The 20,400-nt window shown below is 36.2% G+C and overlaps 1 protein-coding gene across 12 annotated transcripts in view; it reads right to left on the minus strand.

The window, feature by feature from the left end:
• The window catches only part of dlg3 (discs, large homolog 3 (Drosophila)), a 98,610-nt gene that overhangs the window by 40,183 nt on the left and 38,027 nt on the right, over positions 1-20,400 (minus strand). The window lies entirely within an intron of this gene.

Genomic DNA, 20,400 nt, shown 5'->3' on the forward strand with positions numbered 1-20,400 from the left:
AAACTTTTTAAGAAGTTTTTAACATTGATAATAAGAAATGTCTTGAACATTTTTAAATATATTAAAACAATATTTCAAAATATTACTTATTTAAATGTATTTTTGATCAACAAAATTCAGCTTACGTGAGCATAAAAGACTTCAAAAAAATCTTACCAACCCCAAACTTTTGAATGATGCCGCACATTTAGTAACATTTTAGTCTTACATTTTAGATACAAAATGTGCAAACATTCTAAAATGTTAATTTTTGCTCTGGTAATAAAAAGAGTTCCAAATGAACTCAAAGTTGGATCATGTCCTTCCAAACCCAAAAGGATTTTTTTCTATAGAGTAAAACAAAAGGAGAAAAAAAGAGGCAAATAAAGACATAGACTAGGAGCTGTCAAGCTCTAAAAAGGTCAAAAGTTATACTTGATAGCTGTGGAAATGACCTGAAATATATAGATTAATTGGTTCCATGGCTACAACTCAAGTAATTGTAGTAATCAACTTAAAAATAATATTATTAAGTTACTCTAATTCTACTCGAAGTTGTCATAACTAAAAAAAAAGTTATGCAAAAAATTTTGTTGAGCCAACACATAATTTTTTGGAGTGTGTGCTATATTTCAAGTCTGTTGTTCGAGAGAAGAAATAAAATGTAAGTGCTTCATGCTTTTGGGAGATTGACAGCCACTGTCTACATTCATATATTTAAGAGCCGCTTGAACATTCTGCAGAATATTCTCATTTTGTGTTTCACAAAATAAAGCAAGTAACACAGGTGCCAGATGACATGGGACAGACATTGTTTTAAACTCTTTATGTATAACAAAGGGGTGGGAGTGTACAAATTCATGTCATCCTGTCATTTTAGGTAATACCATAGAATAGTCCATGCTCTTAACAAAACATATGAATGAACTGAGGCAGTGAACCAACTGACATTCATGGCCTTTCACATTCAAACCTTGTTGTGTTTGTGAGAATTGATCTGTGGTGAGGTGATGCTGACAGGGCCGCCGGCTGACCAGTAGAGGAGATGTTCACTACCTCTCCACCCCCTTCAGTACTTGAGGAGTGAAGCACTAGATTATCACTCCAATTGATACTAAATCCCATAGAACAAGCCTCACACATTGCCAACTAATCAGTGTTTATCTTGTTTTCCAGTAGAAATATAAACATTCTTAAAATGAGATAAACTTGCTCAAGAAACAAAATTGTGCAAGATAATAGAATATAACTTTATTTTATATTTTTTTCATGTTTCTACAATAAATAAACTTAATTTGACATTATGTTCTTTTCGGTGTTGTTATTGTCGACTAAAACTCAAACAAAAATTATTCGAAATTGTGGTAACACTTTACTTTATGGGATGTACATAATGTACATTATAATGCATTATATCTTTTCATAAATAACTGTAACCAAAGTTAATATGCATTACAATACACACAGACTCCCTGTTACATCTGAAATTGGTAGTTTGTCTTTTTTGAATGCATTATACTTTCTAAAGGTGTATTATAATGTAACTGTTACAATTATTCATGAGATCATACAATGCATTATAATGTGCAAATCATGGCATAATTAATGGATTAAAAATAATTTTATAATGCATTATAAATAAAGGCTTTAAGTAAAGTGTTACTGAAATGGTTTCCAGTAATTGAAATGGAGACGAAAAAAAAAATGATATTAGATGAAAAACTTGTTGTCTTGTCATCTAACTGAAATAATTAAGGTTAAGTTTAAGTGCTACAATTACTAAAACTGAAATATAAAATATATTAAAATTGACAAAAGCACACAAAATAAAAATTAAATTGAAAATATAAAAATAAAAGCTAATTCAATAGATTAACAAATACTATAATAGTATATATAGCCTAAAATGCCTCATTGTTTTATCATGCACAATTTTGATCCTGGACAAATTTAGTTTGCTTTTAGGATGTTTTGATATTTATTACTGGAAGACTGCAAGAAAAAAAGATTTTGCAGTACATACTTCTGCAATTTACCTCTCATAGTAGCCTTGGCATGATAATCCACATATATGTACAGTAGGGAAACACATTTTTAATATCACTTGTAACACATTTTTAAGATCACTTTTGACTGCTAAATTTGCATTGCGTATATGGGTAGAACTACTGCAGAAAGCTTTATATAACATTCAGCTATATTGCACAGATATTCACCCCCCTCACATTCCCTCTGGCTGTCACAGCAGCTGTGGCTGATTGCGTTTCAGTTGCAGACCCTGAATAATTTCTGTGCCTCTCTTAGGCAGTAAAGACCTGAAAAGACCATTTGAGTTACAAGAACATATTCTAAAAGCGTTTCCTACGTCACCATCTCTATTTTCACCTGACACTTCCATCCTCGTGACAGGTCCTCACAGGTGCAGACGGCACTCAGGTACAGCTAGCTCTCCAGTCTGAGAGGTAAGCACAGCATCAGTTCTATCTAGACATCTGCAAATGGGTAAAGACCTCTTAAAGTTCACTCTTTAGAAGAATCCGTATTGGTGAGCATATGCAATATTACAAGAGTTCTGCTCTTGATTCACTTATTTGTGTGCAAAAGCATCAGACGCCATTTTGTATAAAAAACTATTGGAAACTGGATGTGAGTAATCTCATTATGATTTACATATTGAGTGCACTACATGCTGACTGATTCTAGTTGCATCCCAAATTATGTACAATACACTTTGTACTTACTGTACACGAAACCCTATGTACTCTTTCAGAGTGAATGGCTTTTAGAAGGGTAGTGTCATCTTAAATATAACAGTTAATGTTTTATCCATTTGAAGGAAATTATCTTTCAAAACCCCTGACTTGGTGCTTTACCACATAGACAAAAACAACAGATGACGAATTTTCATTTTCAATTTTCAAGTATTTTCAACTCATCGATTCAGTCTTGTGCGGTAACGTACACTACCGTTAAAAAGTTTGGGGATTTGGTAAGATTTTTAAATAGTTTATGAAAGCCTCTTGTTCACCAAGACAGAGACATTTGATCAAAAATACAGTAAAACAATAATATTGTGAAATATTACAATTTAAAATAACTATTCAAGTTGTATAATTATCTATTTTATTGAATGTATTCTTGTGATGACAAAGCTGAATTTTCAGCATCAATACTCCAGTCTTGAGTGTCACATGATCCTTCAAAAATCATTTTAATATGCTAATTTGCTGCTCAAGAAACATTTCTTATCATTATCAAAACTGAAAACCGTTTTGAGGAAACCGTAATTCATTTTATTTCAGGATACTGTGATCAATAGAAGAATCAGATGTATTTAAGATATAATTACTTTGTAATATTATAAACGTTTTTACTGTCCCTTTTGACCAATTGAATCCATTCTTGTTCATTAAAAGTATTCATTTATTTCCATTTTTTAATGGAAGTGTAAGCTATGAGAGGTGCCAGTTGTTGTCCATTCTCAGATGAATGCAAACCTCAAGGCTTTTAAAATAGAAAGTTCACACTTTAAACATCTTTTCTATCGTTATAGATATTATTGTCATTCAAAGTCTACCTCACACCACAAAGTATAAAAGCCCAGGTTTCTCACTATTTGCTATTCCTAGTTGAATCAACAGTTTCAAAAACAGGCATGAAAAGACGTTAGAGCCCTTTGACAAAAACAGACACACAAACATACACCGGGAGCAAAATTAGAATAATAAAAGGAACTAACTAATTTTATCTTCAGCATTGTGTTTTCAGTCAAACATCATTTTGATTTGTTTGTGAAAAGGCTTCTGACAAGTGCAACGCCCCCTTGTATAGTTGTATTGCAAAAGAGCAAAACAAAAGTGCACAATGTGTCTGTACACCATGTAAGAACATCTTGGACAATGAATTATACTCATACGCAGCTGCACACTGGCACATTCGAGGACAGATTTGCTTAAGTTAAAGGCCGAAGTGTATTTTAAAATCAGTGCCGCCTTCTTCTCTCACTGAGACATTCCAGCACAGAGAATGTGATGCAAGGAAATAGGTGAATGTACAGACATACAATACTATTAAGTCTCCAGATGCCAATTAAGCATGAAATGTGTTGCTGTAATAACATAACAGACCTCCTACGCTATCGGGCCCTTAAACCCATCAGCAAAAGCCATCGTCGTGGTCTAGGGGATATGGGCAGTAATCGCTATGTTTCTATCATGCAACATAAACAAAAGAGATAAAGGAGGATGATAATCTCAGATGCAGTAATCCGGGATGCTGCCGGTGTCTTTGGAGGAGCCGGTGGATGAATGTGCAGCGGTATCACTGAGCCATATGACAGCGATATGTGACCTAAAGTATCCATGTCCCGAAGAGGGGCATATACCATCACTGCTCATGCTCTCTATCCCAGATTAAAAAGCAGAGGGATGACGGAGAGGTGAGATGTTGGAGTCACATAGGGGCGTCACCAGCCCTGGGCCTTCTGGGATAAAGTCATACAGATTTTTGTTTTCTAGCCTCTAATCTTTTTTCCACCCTACAAAACTGCAGCTGCCCATTGTTATGCAGTGAGACATTCAACATCCAGCCCGCTGTATATACTAAGGTTTTTTCAGTAAAAAAAAAAAAAAAAAAAGCACAACTATGAGAAGCATGATGGAGCAGCAGTAGTGACAGTCTCTTAATGCTCTGAGCAGACCGGGTCTGAAGATTCATCTGACCCAGCCAAATCGCTGTGACAGGGGCAGGTGAGCAAGTGGTGCCACAGCTGGCGAAGGCTAGCCACAGCTTACATTCACCTCAAAGTTCAAAAAGAAACTTCTGTCATCATTTACTCACACTCTCAGAAGAAAAGGTTCTATACAAAACCTTAAAGGTTCTGTCAGGTTCTGTCAGTATTTCAGGAGTTCCATCATGGGATCATTTTATGGATTTAGTTTTAATCAATTCATTTTGTTTTAATTCAATTACATTTCATGAACTAAACATCATGTAAACATACTCTATCACATGAAAGTATTATTCAATGATTTTAAACATTTCTCCGTATAGAACCTTTTTGGAATAAAGCGTTCCTTAATATTGGGACAAGAATCCATAGGGTTCTATATATAACCCCACTGAACCTTTTTTCTAAGAGTGCACCCTCATGTTGTTCCAAACATGTATGACCTTCAGAACACAAAAGAAAACATTTTTATGTTTTTGTCTATGTTTTTGACATTCTTCAAAATGTATTCTTTATATTCCACAGAAGAAAGTCATACAGGTTTGGAACAACATAAGGCTGAGTAAATCATTTTCATTTCATGAAATATCCCTTTAAAGATATGATCATTACGAACATTAAACATGGATGGCTAACCTAATTTTTGTTTATTTCTGTCAAATTATTAAAGGCGTAAAGTCATATTTCCTTCCTTTAATGCTTATTTGTGTTATTTTTGTGATTGAATTATCAGTGCTATGCCAAACTGTCATCATTATTTTCTAAATCTGAATGTAAAGACAAATTCCTCTTACTTTTTTAACCCTGTCCCTCCAACCTTCTGGCTCAATTCTAGTACATAATTCCTACTTTTCATAATCCAATCAATTACAGATGGATAAAATCAAATCCCACCCTAATGTCTCTCATTGAATATATTGTTTCACTTTGAAATGTCTGATTACAGAAATAAAATGCGCTGCAAACCTCATTTGATGCCATTTAGCCTTTTAAAGTCCACCTGTGGTGAAAATCCAGCTTTTAATGTTGTTTATATGTCTATGTGATGTTTTTAATATGTTTTAAGACAAACCATGTGCAAATTCATAAGTCAACACCATTGCTGAGTATCTCCTTAAAACTGCAGTAAACCAAAGACTGTCTCAAAAACACGGTTTTAAAATCGGTTTTAAAAAGAAAATTGTGTCCCTCAAAATAATTGCCCTTTTATTTAATTTTTTTCTTCTGTGGAACATAAAATACTTATTTTTGTGTCCATAAAATGTCAATGGTATGCAAAACATCATTCTCCAAATATCTTATTTTGTGTTTTACAGAAGACAGTTTAGAACGACATGAAGGTAAATAAATCATGACAGAATTTTCATAGGGATGATTCCCCTGGACAAGAATCCTGACAAGATTCCAGATGCTTACAAGACCTCTGAACGCTTGTGCAGTCACATAAGACTGGCTCGAGAGAGGTGAGAAAAGAGAAACGGTAAGAAGAAAGAGTTACAAACAGCACAAGGCTGGAGGGCGTCCAGATGTGGCAGAAGGGAAAGTCTAAAGGGTACGAGAGGGATTAGACAAATCTGGATTAGGTTACAATAAATCCCTTAATTTCCTTTTAATTCAATGTCTAATCATTAAAGGCTGTTTTTTATCAGCCAGCTGTCACTGCTCCGTTATCTCCAGCTGTAACACACAAACACAAAAACTCGAGCAAGCACATCGCGCTTGAACATCCGTTCCGAGTATACTGCAAACACAATTTAACTTTCATCTACTTTTTCAAACTCTGTCTTTGGGCTTCTTGTCTTTTTCTTAACAAACCTCTGTAACATATACAGAACTGCTGTCAAATTGTAATTTCTCCATGTGTGTCCACTGATGGCTCATCTGCCAGAACTGTCTCCATCTGTTGCAACCTAGGAAAATCAATGAATAAACATGTCTCTGTATCTCGAGTCAATACTCTGGATAGGCAGCTCATTTATTGTAACTGTTGCTGTAGCTTCAGTTTGCTCATTAGAGGAGTGAATTTGCATTAGCTCTCTGCGCAATTGCCTCTGTCAGGCTTTCCTAATTGGACTTGGCCAGAGACCCTTGGGACCGCAATCCGACAAAGGCTCTCACTGAATCAAGGCAAGCACCGGGGAAAGCGCTTCATCCAAATTGTTAAATAATCAATGTGTTACTATGGCAACAGCTACTCTGGCCTCTGCATTGACTGGAATGAGCGGGCAGAGTCCGCCCTCCCTCGTTCATCTCTCTCAGGACATACACTGGTGACGACACCATGACAGTCCGTTCCGTTCTAGCCACAGTGCGATTAACATGCCCACCCAGGCACATTTGGTTCTGTTCTAATCACACAGCATATGTGCCGGGTATCGTCAATTACATCGTTTTGTAAGTCTCAACAATCACACCATTCAGTGCCACGTCATTCAGCTTTTGGGTGTGACCATGTTGATATCAGTACACTCTTGACATTTTAAACCATAAATCAATTTCATTTCAAAATGCTCTAAATAAAGGAGAGTATATAATATATATACACACACACACACACACAGTATATAATATATATATAAATATGATAATATATATACACACATATTACATAAACACAAACTTTTATGTTAGATGCGATTAATTGATTTGACAGCCCTAATATATATTATCTATTATTATTATTGTTAAATGTTATTAGCCTATATGTTATTATTATACAGTATATATACTGCTCTAACTGCATCCTTTAAATTACATCATGAAGGCAGTTCTGTCATATACTGTATGCTCAGATGTGTGCTCTGTGCTTCAAGTCATCTTGCTTGAAATAGAGGCAAGATACACCGGAGGAGAAATCCATTTGGAGGGTGAATAATGGCTTGTTTCCACCGAGCGGTACGGTACAGTACAGTATGGTACACAATTATTTCTGTTTTCGATTGCCAAAATGGTACCAAAATACCCAACCGTACCGTACCACTTTTTCGGGACCCTTCCGTTGGGGTACCTAGCACAGTAGTCCGATACTTAAAGGGTGAAGCTAGACTGTTTGATTGCAGAATGTTGATTGGTTGACAGAGAATCGTCACTTGCACAACTAAAAGGGGAATGACAACACAAGAGGCGCCAATTTTTAATATACAGTTGAAACACAATACCATTGCATTACAATGTTGGCACGCTTGTGACAAACAGCCACATGCCGAGAAGCAAGAACAAGATCTGATGTGTGTCCTCCATTGTTGTGTACTGAGTCGCTTTCTTCTTCGTGCGAGAATGGCGCCGATAGCTACTTTCCGGCAAACACCACCCATATCAAGTAAGGGTACTGTTTGCAGTGGAAACGCAAGCCAGATCAGGGTTTACCGTCCTAAATCGTATTGTACTGTACTGCACTGTACTGTACTGTACTGTATCGCTCAGGGGAAACGAGCCATAACTACATGACCTAGAAACTACAGGAGACCTATCAGAGTCTAGATCAGAAGATCTCAACTTCTGGTTTGGAACCCACAAATGGGCCGCGGGTTTGTTCTGATAGCATTACGGACAGGAAAGAAAAAGAAAAACAATGCTAAATTCAAATAATGTAGTACAACTCTTCCCATATCTACATTTAACGCAGCTTACAGGTTTGGGTCACTACTTGATGTCCTGATGCAAATCCAGCCCTCTAGATGTGGCTATGTAAAGTGTTTTATGCTGAATATGTAGGAACTAAGACAGAAGAGTAGCTACTCTTAGATCCTCTCTTTTTGAGTCTCAATGAGTTTTATAAGCCACACTGCAATTCAATCAATAAGACTTAATTACCATGCACCCAACATTGCGCTAGGGTACAGGTGCTCACATACACCAGAAGGGGGAAGTCAGAGGCACTGGAATCTATGTGGTAGAGGGAAAAAAGATGGACATCAGAAAGATTTTTTGTTTTTATTTCTTCTAGAACATGCAGAAACATGTTGCAGGTTCTTGAATGCACCTGGGAAAATCTGCCAATCAAGTCCAGACAGGTCTTAAAAAGGGAAATTAATTTCGGTTACCGTAGCACCGATCGTAAATAAACGAACGGGTTAGTTCGGCCAAAAATTATGATAATTTAGTAACTTCTCAGCCTCATGTCAATAAATAAAAAATAAAAAAAACAAAGTTAAACACCCACCTTGGTAGGATTTTAATTTTGGACCGTTTGGCTTAAAAAAATGGCTTTTTGTATGGATATGTTATAGTCCTTTTTCATGTATTTTTTTTGTCCTTTTTAGAGCTTGATGTATGGCAAGAACTATATAATATAATCCTTTGAAAATATCTATTTTGCATTTCACAGAAAAAAATAACAGCATACAGGTTTGGAATGACAGATTGTAATGTGAATAATGACAGATTTTTAATTTTTGGGAACTGATTTTGAACTAACCTTTTAAGAATTGAATTACCGTGATGGTATGGGTCCTTAAGCAGGAGGGTTTTTTTTCTCCATCCTTTTTTGCAAAGTTACGGAAGCATGTCCTGGCTGCGTGTTCTGTTTGGTCATGGTAAGCTGCTCCAAATGAGCCTCAGCGAGGTCACCAATCTGACCTTCAGATAGCACTAAAAGATGATATTAAATATTACATGCTCTATAAATAAACAGAGCTAGCCTGAGAGTACAAACAAGTGTCTTTAACATCTGCGGTATGTGATATATGGCGATTTATGCAGCGTGAGTCTGACTAGCGGGGGTGCCGGTTGACGAGGAACACATCAGCAAAATAAGGGTTAATAATTCAATCTACCCTGCCCTATCTGATCACACTGTTGCCAGGTTACGTGAACCACTGCCGCAACAGTGCTGTAATCATCTCTATCATTACACTGCGAATACAGCCTCAGTCACCATTGAGATGAGAAGTCAGAGAGCTCTGCATTCTATCACAACAGGCTGAGAGAGAATCTGATGCAGGGATGTGATACGCCACTGCGTCTGCTATGGAGATTTATACTAACATGTAACTGTACTTAATTACAATTCATATAGAATGAATGAAACAGATAACTAGTGCTGTTTTGAGTCACTTCTTCACTGCTAACTGGCTGGTTGCTACCCCTTGTTGCTAAGCTGAGAGCTGTGCCCACTCTTCTGCGTGGTGTCCTGTGCCAAGAACAAGGAATATACTCAGAATGATTTCTTTTTTCTTTTGAAATCGGTGTTGTCCAGGTGTCATTATGAGAAATGTGACTTCAGGACTTGTGCTCTCTTTTTAAAGTTCGCCCAAAAAAGTATCATTTACTCATATTGTTCCAAACCCAAATTATTTTCTTTCATCCACGAAACACAAAAAGAGACATTTCGATGAATGCTCACGCTTCTCTTTTCCATACAATGAAAAAAGGAACCAGGAACTGGCAAAGTTTAAAGGGGTCCTATTATGCTTTTCCACTTTTCAACTTTAGTTAGTGTGTAATGTTGCTGTTTGAGAATAAAAAAAGATCTGCAAGGTTACAAATCTCAAAGTCCACTCCAAAGGGAGATAGTTTATTTAACAGAAGTCATTTGGACTACAATGCGATTTTTCCGGGCTTTTTGAAGTCATAATGTTACTCATTTAAATAATCCCCGCCCACGGAACACGCAAAAAAGCGGACGAGGCCTGGTTGAGCTGCTGCTATGTCAAAGAGACACTGTTTTTTTCACAACTAATTTGTTTGACCTTCCTGAGGCTGACGAACTTAGAGTGGTTAAAATTTATTTTAAACACGGTTCCTGGAGATTATAATCCCGACATGCATCTGTTTATCTGTGCTGCACATTTTACAGAGAACAGCTTGAGTACTTACCTGAAAGTACAATGCAAGCTACGCACAAAAGCTTCTCCTGAAATGGAGCAGTTTCCACTTCGTCGGGTCAATCTGTTGTTTATGGATCACAACTTGCAAATATGTCTTATTATTTATAGTTGCGTTTTCTACTAACAGTTTCAATTATAAGTTGTATGTTGTTGCTACTACGCTCACCTGCTAGCCAACATAAATAAATGTACAAAACATATATATATATATATATGGGGTTACACTTTATCGATAGTCACTTTAGACATTCTACTAACTTTAAGTAACTTTTCAAATACATGTCAGCTAACTGTCATTAGAGTATTAGTAGGCTGTAGTAGACTGTCAGTAGACAGTCACCGTGATTAAAACATGTTCCTGGACCAATATATTTAGTTGATCCTGGAATAACATTCCTGACCCAAAATTTAGTCCTTACCCTGTCCCTACCCCTAAACCTACCCCTACCCATAACTTTTCCCTAAAATCAGAGGGAAATGACAGGTGAATAACACTGATGTTGAAGCACCTTACCCTGGTTGTAAGCCTAAACTTGACATAAACTGTAAACTTGTCCCTCAAATCTGATTGGTTGATCTGAAAGTTGTTCCAGGATCAACAAAGATGTTGATCCAGGAACATGTGGTACTTGGTGAAATCACGTTCACCGTCAGTAGACTGTTAGGTTATGGTTAGTTGCTAAGTTACTTACAGTCAGTAGAATATCTTTTAGGGGACCAACAAAATAAAGTGTTATCAGATATTAAGCAGACAGTCTACTAATACTTTAATGACAGTTAGTTGACGTGTAGTTGCAAAGTTACTTAGTAGAATGTCTAACGTGGACTATTGAAAGAAAGTGTTAACCATATATGGTAATTATATTATGTATATTATTATATTTCAAATTGTTATTATTATTATATAAATTAATATTAATACTATAAGATTATTAAAATAACTTATAATAAATAAATAGTTTAATTTATGTATACATTTTTTGGTAAAAGACAAATACATTTGACAAGCAAACTTGCCTTGGACATTATGACTCTAAATAACGTTTTTTAAATAATGTTTTTTGAATTAAGTTAAGCTTTCGTTATTTCTGCTAGTTTTAAGCATTTGTTCATTTAACATTAGTTAGTAGATCAACAACACATTTTTACAGTGTACAAGATTCAAAAGACATGAGGGTGAGTAAATTATGACTATCCCTTTATGAAACGCGATAGTGACTGTAATTGTCCGTGTAGCGAATAGCCTGTGATACATTAGCTTTGCTCTAGCAGGCCTTATTCTCTCAGATCATGACCTTGCTTGCTGCATGTTGCTTCTCCAGCAGTCACTCTGGCCGATCCATAACGCTCCGTGCAGCAGACGTGATTCACAGGCTCAGACATTACTGTCTCTGTAAGCTTATTCTGCGAGCAGCTCGGGCTCCCTGAAGGCAGCACAGAGACGAGCACAGACACAGTTGGCACCAGAGCGCGTAGCAGCGGCGTCGAGCTCATAGTGAGCGCTGTACAATACTTTGAGAGCTGTGGTTAAAACAACAACCACAGAGGACAGAGGGCACCTCTGACTGACTCCATGTTCCTCTCATTCATTCTCCATCTCTCTCCCTACTCTTTTGAAGTCATGACTATGAAATCAGGGCTACATCCCTGGACTTCATCACGCCCACGTCGCTTCATTCACTTTGTGTGCCCTTCAGTTTGGCTGACCAATCTGTGTAGGTGTCGAATTTGAAGAATTACAGTAAGTAGGACAACAGCAAGAACGACAGTAGAAAAACAAGTGCTGTGCCACTACTTTCTGTGTGCAATTATGAATACATTCATGAGGACGTGTATCCATATGCTGGTGTATTTACTGCCAAATAGCAGTGAAAAGAGGCTTTGTTTTAAATGTTCATATCACATCAGGAATTGCCAAAACAATCTGCCTCCCACGGAGGGGCCAGATTTGCAGTCTCTCTTGCACACCTTGGACAGGAGACAGAGAATATCAGAGCTTAAGCCCCATAGCGAAGATCTCCACTGTGACCGTCACTGACTTTCATGTTGTTGTTTTTATCACAGCCACTGATCTGAGAACACACAGACCATTCGTAATCAGAAGAGGAGGAACTTTTAATATGGCGTACAGAGAATATGATTCAGTCCATCAGAGAGGTGATGTTGACCGAGTGTTATGGTTAGGTAAAAGGAAAGTGACCTAGAATTAAATAGAGTTCTAATATCAGCATATTTCATACATATCATAGAGGCACAATTTTATTTTGTTCACAGTCATTTACAGTATTCACCATCTATTTCTGTTATGCAATAACCTGGTCCATATGGAGAAACAAAACTCGAACGTTCACACATTTCCACACAAACTCCCCTTGTGTGTTCATTTTTGGCTTGTTCGATTATGCCTTACCATGTTTAAACAGGCTGCATGTTGCAGAATATTACAGATTTGACTAAAATCAGCATAGAAATGCAGCAAAAAATATCAAAAGTGAGTGGAAAAGTCATTTATAATGTTACACAATTTTTCTATTTCTAATAAACAGTTTTTTTTTTTTACTTTCTATTCATCAAAACTTTCAAATAAAATGACACGTTTTCCACAAACATACAAAGCAGCACAATTGTTTTCAACATTGATAATAATAAGAAATGTTTCTTTAGCAGCAAATCAGCTGAAGGAATGATTTCTGAAAGATCATGTGACACTGAAGACTGAGTAAAAAAATTCAGCTTTGCATCACAGGAATACCTATTAACATATTCAAAATAGAAAACTGTTATTTTAAATTGTAATACTATTTCTTTTCAATTTTGATCAACTAAATCCTGATTTAGTTGACTTCTGTCAAAAGAACTCAAAAAATCGCATTGACCATTGATTAAATGTTTGAAGGGTAGTGTATTTCAATGAAAACATCGCAAACACAAAGCAGTGTTAAAATGCTTTTAAGCTGAGTTATAATGAGGTCTAGGCCAGTTGCCTCACCTCAGTGATCCACACAAGAATCACACTAAAAAACACTCAAATAAAGCCAATCAAAACGGCAAAGGATTTACGGTTTAAAGGACAGGAACAGGACATCACGAAGATGATTAGAAATGGATTACTAAAACATGAAAGATGGGATTCTGCCTGTCATCATGAGCGAACGAGAAAAAATATCATTATCTCTACGGGGATCGAATACCTCAAAGGACCAATCAAAAACAATCAGACCAAATTCTACATGTGCGCCCAGGTCACTTTTTCAACAGATCCAATGTCAAACAGTCTTATTCAAGCTAACAACCCTCCTATATTGTTCCAAGACTTTTTACTTAAGTTTGAGCTTTATTTAATAACTCATAACCAAAAGTAATTACATAAATGACTCTTGCTCATTATTCCATATTCTCAGTGGACGGTTTGACGAGAGAATGCTCAGAGGATGAAAATTGTATTTAGAGCTGACAAGCAATCAGCCTTTTTAAACAGAAACATGCTGGGAGGTTCATACAGTCCCGATAATCTATGTCATTAATCACCTTTCCTTTCACCGAACAGTTAAAGAAAACGCAAAGTGCTGCTCTTTTTCAGGGTTGTGTCGGGAGGTTCAAAATGTCACGGCGGCCTCACGTCCCCTGAGGTTTAAGCATTAAAAATGTGGCATGCTGTCACCGGGATGTCACGAGGGATGCTCTGTGAATAACCACACACAGTCAGCCGAACACGATGGCAAAAATGATTTTAGAGAGTTCACGATAAGTGGACCTCTATTGCGTCACTCTCTCAGGTTCAACCGCTGACACTCGCCATCACAAGCTCTGCAGAGATTCTGATGAGCATTTGCACTGCTTGGATATGGCTGATTATATAATTGGAATTTTAATGTGGAATATTAATCCACTGAGGGCCCACATTCAGTTTTATAAGCTGGCTGATCAGGATCTACTACAGCAACTCCAGCCGCCTATTCAAAGCTCAGCGACTCACTGTGTTACACAAGCAACACTCCTGTAAGCCAGTACACTAAAATAGTGCAAACTCACAATATAGTGGCATTCCCAAATATTGTTATGGGGGTTAATATGCAGCGTGATTATCCTGCAATGTACTGAAGAGCTTACATAAGTGGTCATGGATGTACAGGTATGCGTTTGGTGTGTGTGGGTCAGGTTTTACCATCATTTCAAAATACTTAAAATCACCTACACCAGTCAAGCGCCTCCACAAAGTAAACCGCTTAATAAGCATTCTAAAATTATGTAAAATAATGTCACAAATAGCTGATTTCAATAAAGCCAATAATGTTTTTCATGCAAAGGCGAGTAGATCTTAAAATGCTTTAATATTTGGTCTATAAATCTTTTATGAACAATATAAACAACATTATAATGCACAAAAGTCAAAATTAATATTCATTTTCAGATTTTCTAAAGATTTAATTAAACAGTGAACATTATTATTGTTTTTAAAGATTTAAAAGTAATAACAATTTTTAAGTTATCATTCATCTAAATGTCAAAAATCAATATGGAAATTGATTCTGCCCCCCCCCCCCCCATTTAAAATTAAATGCCAAATGACTTGGTTCAAGTACTTGATATATTTAACGTGTAACAATTAATCATGTGTAACAATTAATCATGTTATATTAATCACACAAGATTAATATAACATCAGAGCTAATAGAGGGAATAAAGGCCCTAAGCCTTAACCAGCCTTAATGGGTGCATACGTATTCTTTCTTTTTGTTTTGTTTTCACTCTTCTGTTTCCCTGTAAAACCACACTGTCACGAAGTCGCGATGACTAATGTAAAAAAATAAAGTATTTTAGGTCTACAAGACAAAAATATAGCAGAAACATCTAGCATCTCTGCGTAACCAAGCAAAAATAACCAAACAAATGTAATGACAAAAATACAGTATAATACATTATAATACATCACATATGAAACATTGCAATTTTTTATGCTTTTAAAAGAAGTCTCTTATGCTCACCAAGGCTGCATTTACTTATACAAATATACAGTAAAAACAGTAATATTGTGAAAAATATATTTTGTAATTATTTAAATTAATTAATAATCATTTAATCATAATTCATTAAAACATATATATATATTCATTTTAAAATTAATTTTAATTTAAAATTTTAAATGAATGTTGTAATGTTAAGTGTATACATGCCTTTCTGCAATTTTTTAACAATAATTTCCCAGACAGATAGTAATGGTCGTGGATTAAAAAAAAAAGTCTGCTCATGTTTTCGATCAATTTCCTTGAAAGTACATTGGCAATCGACCTAGAGATATCAACACTCTACCTACAGCTCCTACTTGAGGTGTAAATGAATTAAAACAAGCCCTCCGTACAAAACTCAAGTGTTAAATCAAACACAGACGCACTGCCTGCAAACCATGTAACGGCGGGCCGATAATCCAGCACGTTATCTGTACAGGCTCGGCACAACCCTCTGTGGCCTAAGGCAGCTGGGACTTTCAGATATCAGGGATGTTCTGCTTGATTTGTATCTCCCTGGAGAGGAAGAGTGAGTGAGCAAGTCTGTGGGTTGTGTGCAAGGGGATGTACACATGCAAACCGTTATTATTCCATCAAGCCAATGTCCAATGAAGCCAATGAAATGCGTTAGAAAAAAATAACAGCTTCAACATATAGGGACAAAGATCTGATTAAAAGGCTGGATTACATTAGTGTGCCCTCATGTGCGATTACACGATTATTTACACAATCTGCTTTTGCAGAAATATCGTAGTATCATGCTACAGTGCATATTCTATCAGTTGCAGTTCTGGCGCCTCAGTCCCAACATACTGTACAACGCGCCAGACATTCACATCGCATGTTAAAGCAGAGGTTACGCATACGTGACATTGCAGTTATTCACAATCACTAAAGTTTATTATTTCATGCGTAAAGCCTTGCCCGGTTAAAAAGATTTTATTCGCACAGTGTTCTATCATGCACTTTTCTGAGTGTGCACAATAAAAGCCTGTCAAACAGAACGTGAGAACTAAACTAAGTCATTTTTCGCATCTTATTGCGCTTAAAGTGTCAAATACACACAAGGTTACCATAAACACAGTCGTCTTAAAGTGACAAAAGTGCTTAATAAACCTGCTGCCGCTTGTCATTAATGTTAAACAAACAGCAAAAGACAAAGACAAAAACACTTAATGCTCTTCACTAAATCACTTCAGTAGCTTTAATAAGAATCAGTGTATAAATAAGTTATACAGTGAAGTCTATGTAGTGTTTAATTTTTACATTTGTTTATTAGATTTCTCGAATACTATTGTGAAAAAATGTAATTTACATTTGTAATGTGCATCTTTTTTCTTAATTTTAATAACAAAGACACAATTATGAAATAAAGATTTTCATCTTCGCTATAACTCCTAAATGGTCTGTCATTCTTTTTTCTTTTATATTTTCTTACCTTGTAAGGCTAAATTTTTCAAAAAACTAAATTTCTTTGGCTATACTGCTCAGTCATTTGCTAAATCGTAAAAACCAACATGAAAAAAATCGAGGTAAAATTGTGCGGAATAAACATTGCATATGAAAAATAAATTGGTGACACTTTATAATAACATTATTAGTGGCCTCGCAAATAAAGAAAAGCTCCACAGAACCAGTAACCCTACATATTTAAACTTTGATGCGTGACTCGTCCCACATGCTTGCACTACGGACATGAAGTGAAAGATGCCTCAAATCATACAGCGTGTTAATGAGAGATGTGCTTTTACTTTTTTCAACAATCACTTCTGAGATTATGAAGTGTGCATACTATGGACACTTTACTATCCCATGAGGCCACAGGAAAAGATTTGTGAATGGAAGTGGAGTGAATTGAAGCTGGTACTATAGGTCACATGATAATGACAACATGGGGGATGTAGAACGTCCGGATTACAATCTAGCGGTTACAAAGTACTAATTCAAAATAAGTCCCTACTAAGATTTGAGCTAGTAAGCAACCACCTAACAACCAACCAGCCTAACCTAGCAACCACCCAGAAAATCCAAACAATTGCATAGCAGCATGTTAAAAACATTCATGACGCCTCAGCCACCTACTCCACATTGTCTTCAGAAAATGCTGAAATAACGATTAACATTACATAATGTACATTCAAATAGTAATGCTACTAAACAGATTTTCATATCTATTTCTTATGTTCTAAGCAATATATAATGTTTGCTAATGATTTATCAGTGAAAGATACTAAACATAAACTGATAATGAACCTAAAGGCGGTTTTACTTTGTTGTGTCTAATGGATAGGCTCATTAACACTTAGTTTGAGTAAAACTGGATGTGCAGACAATTGTTCTTTGTGCCTTAGAATATGGGTATGTTGACAGAATTCATTACAGAGCTTTAAATAAATGGACAGTTCAACAACACTCCAGCTGCTAATGCAAATATTTCATACAGCAGATTTTAATGCCAAAACAGGGAGAATTTTACTTTAATTTCCCTGCCAGATCAGTTAAACATATTGTTAAATATAAAATATGTATTTTGTGCATATGACAAATTTAGGATAAAAACATGTGCATATTCATAGTCAAACCTTAGATGACTTCACTCTGGCACACACTTAAATATTAATTAATTCATAAAACGTTTAATTAAAAGCAACATGTGCATGTTAAACTTTCAATCAAGCTCAGAATGAACTACGAATAAAACAAAGCTTTTTGTGGTGACTTTTAAAAGTGCAAGAGTGATGGTGTAATTACAGCTGCTTTTTATGCACATCCTTTCAGGGAGAAACAGAGACGAACAACTAATTGCATTAGCAAACAGTGTTAAACCGATGTGAATAAATGTTCTCTGAAAAAAATATGCTATTTTGGAGGTTGTGAAAAAAAACATTAAAGGGGAAAAGGGATGAGAACAAGGAGAGTGAAGAAAAAAAGATGGGTAAAACACTATGAAAATTGGAAACGTCCAGAAAATGGCTGAAGGGCTACAGAGATAATGCAGCAATGAGAGATGACACACAGAGCATCTCTACATGAAAGAGATGCTCTTTACTTGGCAGTCTCCTTCTCATGATCCTTATCTGAGGGGGATGATAGTGCATATAAATTTGCATATACATGTGCAGTTTTTCAACTTTTAAAAGCTTTATTTGTTGCAAAAATATTTGAATATGACCAATGAAATAATTAGGTGCAAAATAACCTTTTTAAGTTGGCAAATTGCATGCATACATTTTAGATCATTTTTGTTATGAATATAAAGTGAAATACTGCTTTTCATAATTTTTCAGTTCAGATACATAATGTTGTTGTTGGGCGGAATGCGGAATGTGTGTCAAAAACTTCTACTGTAAAGAAAAATAGAAAACAAACTGTATTTTTTCTAGTTGCATTTGGTAAAGATTTGTGTTCTAGTTTAATGCTGTCACTCTATTGACTGTATTTGTGCCACTCAAATATCTCTCTATTATTCCTATGTTGTTTTAAAAACAAATTGTCAAATGTTTATTTATGAACTGTTCAAAGCGGTAGCTTGTAATTGCGACCCTTTAATTGTGGGGGGTTTTCAGTGTGGTTCCCAATCAAAACCCACACAAAGTTCTCCCTAACACTTCAATCCTACAATTAGGCTAACTATGCTAAACAATAACCAATAGTATTTTTGAAGCATATTTGAATGTTTTCATCCATTACTGTACCTCAAAATACAACAAAATTTTATTTTGAATGTGTATAATTAACCCACAAATTTCCATATGGACAGCCACACAGTCGGTGTAAGCATCACAAACCTAACCTACACTGGGGAATAATGGTTCTCGCCGCATTTAATCGATGACTAGTGATTCATGAATCTGTTTGACTTATTAAAAAGAAATATTCGTTCACAAATTGGACATCACGGGTCATGTGCAGAACAAATTGGCCTGTACTCTAAAGATATATTAACCAATGCCTCGTCACTAAATTAAATCTGATAAAAGGGTATATCGACACAAATATAGTTTTCCCATCTGAAAGTTAATTACGTTTGAATTTATTCCTGCAATTTTTAGTCACAAGTCGGAGCCCCTGCACAGTATAAATGAAAAATGTAAATGAATGCAAGCAATCCTGCGTATAGAATATTCTCTGCAATCGCTGTACGCTCACGAGTGCGTTCACAGCAGAGGTAAAAACCAAAAAAGGTCTAACATTACAAGCACTGGGAAGCTCAAAAGCTCTTTTAAAAAAAACCACAGACTCCCACAACACAAAGAGAGTCAGAGGCTCGTGGATCAGCACTCTCCAGTGTGATTGATGTGATGCATGCAGTTTCTATGATCTTGTGTGGGAGTTTTAACGCCGGCCAGTGCAGAATGCAGCCACTGACAGTTGAAGCATCACAGAGGGAGTGGGGCAGAGTAATGGCATAAAAGAGGGAATGACTTTGCAAGCTCTCTAAAAATAGGCTCTTAAATTCATTGGATGTTAGCCATTAAACTGAAGCAGCAGGGAGGGTTTTGTGACAATGCTGCAATAGCAAGCAGCACTTCTGCTGATGCTCTATGTGGCATGTGTACATGTCTGCCTTCCTTGTCAGCACGGTGGATGCATCCAGAACTAAATAAGATGAGTAAGCTGACTGCTATTCTTCTGTTTTCCAGAACAGTCACCACTGCGATCGGCAAAAACAAGAAATGAAACAAAGCAGGTGAGCAAACAAATAAACAGCCCTATTTTTTCCCCATCCCACGTGTGGCACTGAGCGGACCAGGGGACCTGCGCTCTAACAGGGTCGCCAGCTGAGAGCATATGGCTGACAGGTCAATGGCCATGAGCAATACAGTCACTCATATTAACACCCACACAAATGTATTTA

This window comes from Siphateles boraxobius, unplaced genomic scaffold (genome assembly GCF_051911475.1).
Source record: "Siphateles boraxobius isolate OS27281-9 unplaced genomic scaffold, OSU_SipBor_1 2, whole genome shotgun sequence".
Taxonomy (NCBI): domain Eukaryota; kingdom Metazoa; phylum Chordata; class Actinopteri; order Cypriniformes; family Leuciscidae; genus Siphateles; species Siphateles boraxobius.